This window comes from Sitodiplosis mosellana, unplaced genomic scaffold, assembly GCF_009176505.1.
Source record: "Sitodiplosis mosellana isolate CC-2019 unplaced genomic scaffold, AAFC_SMos_1.0 Smas_scaffold_4486, whole genome shotgun sequence".
In the NCBI taxonomy this organism is placed as follows: Eukaryota; Metazoa; Arthropoda; class Insecta; order Diptera; family Cecidomyiidae; genus Sitodiplosis; species Sitodiplosis mosellana.
In genome coordinates, this window is record NW_022599728.1 from 903 (window position 1) to 3,199 (window position 2,297).

Here is a 2,297-nt window from a genome sequence, read left to right on the forward strand (position 1 = left end):
TCTGAAATAATTTAAAAAATGAAAAGTGTCCTTTTTTCAAGTTCTTAAATTGAAAAAATTCTTCTATTCCAAAAAAATGTCCACCGGAAACTTTTATTCTATTAAAAACAGTTGAAAACTGTTACTAATACATAATGTATTAATCTCATCCGTTGTTCCCATTCCAAATGTATCACTTTGATTCTATTTCCACAGTTCTTAATCGTGGATGTGAGCGGAGCACCACCCGGGAGGAACGGTAAGATTGAAGTTTCATTTATTTATCCAGTTCAACTCTCAAATTCCATATACAAAGCACCTTGTAACGAAGAAATAGGAACCTCATTTATGCTAAACTTTTCATACATATTTTAGTAAACGAAAAAGACATGTATGGAGAGACAGCTCTGCATAGAGCTGCTTTTGCTGGTAATTTTGGACATTTTTTTTTATAAAAAAGAATGCTTTGTTCAATCCATTTCAATGTCAATCTATGAATATTTTTCATATTCTTTCAGGCAAAGTGAAGGAAGCTGAAGACCTCATCACTGAAGGAGCCGACCCTAATATTGGAAATAATTTTAATGAGACAGCTCTGCATTATGCTGCTAAGAAAGGTAACGTTGAATAATTATTGTTATTGAATAAAAGATTGACCTGATTTTATCCCATCGATCGGTGTTATTGTTCAGGTCACAAGAGTGTCGCCGAACTTCTCATCCGCAAAGGAGCCAATCTTGAAAGTGAAACTAATACGAAAGAGACACCTCTTCATTGTGCTGCTGCCCATGGTAATTTTGAATACTCTTTTCGAGTACTATGCGCATTAGTATTGCTTAGCAGCAAGCATTGAATATGCTTTGGCCAATAGACAAGCATATCGCGATGCAATACAGTTGACATCACACACAACTGCCGCGCACACAACTATCGTGCAAACAAACATCGCATATACAGCCATCGCAACCAACTCACACACAAAACAGACTAGCATATATACACGGGTGTCAGAGTTGTGTGTGATGTCTACTAAATGGGAAATTGGTTTAATTTTTTCATTGATTCGTATTACTTAAGGTCACGGAGGTGTCGCTGATGTGCTTCTCAAGAATGGAGCTAACGCTAATATTGGAAATGATTTGAATACCACAGCTATTCATTTAGCTGCTGACTATGGTAATGTTGAATACTTGTTTTCATTAAATAAAAGATTGATTTGATCTTTTCCATCGATCGGTGTTATTGTTCAGGTCACAAGAGTGTCGCCGAACTTCTCATCCACAAAGGAGCCAATGTTGATAGTGAATCTAATAGGAAAGAGACACCTCTTCATTGTGCTGCTGCCCATGGTAATTTTGAATACTTTTTTCGAGTACTATGTGCATTTTTATTGCTTAGCAGCAAGCATTGAATATGCTTCGGCCAATAGACAAGCCACAAGCATATCGCGATGCAATACAGTTGACATCACACACAACTGCCGCGCACACAACTATCGTGCAAACAAACGTCACATGTGCAGTAGACTGTACGGAATTTACTCGATTTCAAATCAACATAGCTTGTCTTATTCCTTGTGCCCAACAGAGTATTTTGATATAAAAAATTTATTCCAAAATTATTTCTTCGCGATCAAAATTGAAAAAAATAATAATAATGATTTGTAAGGTTTTACGTACGAAAGGCAAAATGTCTACTTCAAAAACATTTCAATATCTTCAATACATTCACATATCACCGTTAACTGTTCTTGTGTGTGTCGCAATTTTTTTTTCTCTACAACACACGTCAATGCGACAATTGACACATAGGCTACGTGTGTGTTTGTTTTGGAATACGTTACCGAGTTCTATTCAACTGAAATGCAAAAGTAGCCTGATTGATCATTTGTATTGTCACATACACACCGTGGCAGCAAAGACCAATATACCACAGGCGACACCTTGTTGCCCAATACAGTAATGTGTTGAAATTTACGTCAAGTGTATACAAACATATAGGGCATTACTATAGCGTGCAACAATGTCGCTAGTGGTATATGCTCTTGCTGCCACGGTGTGGTCACATAAAAACGCGCAGTTCTCAAATTGGCAAAGAAATTTAATTTTTGTGCGCCAATTCGGTAACCAAAAAAACGAGCCGTTTTCAAAATGACTCATTTTTCTAAATTGGCACACAAAAATACACCGATTCCGAAATGGCGCACAAAAATTAAATTTCTGTACCAATTTGAAAACCGCGCGTTTTTATGTGAAAATCCAAACGATCAATCAGGCTACTTTTGCATTTCAGTTGAATAGAACTCGGTAACGTATTCT

General features: G+C 36.7%; 1 long non-coding RNA gene across 1 annotated transcript; it reads left to right on the top strand.

The window, feature by feature from the left end:
• Positions 1 to 212: 212 nt before the first annotated feature.
• On the top strand, positions 213 to 568 carry LOC129572223 (uncharacterized). The gene is made up of 3 exons (XR_008688414.1): positions 213 to 238; positions 355 to 408; positions 498 to 568. It is a non-coding gene; the product is annotated as an uncharacterized LOC129572223 (long non-coding RNA).
• The last annotated feature ends 1,729 nt before the right edge of the window (positions 569 to 2,297 follow it).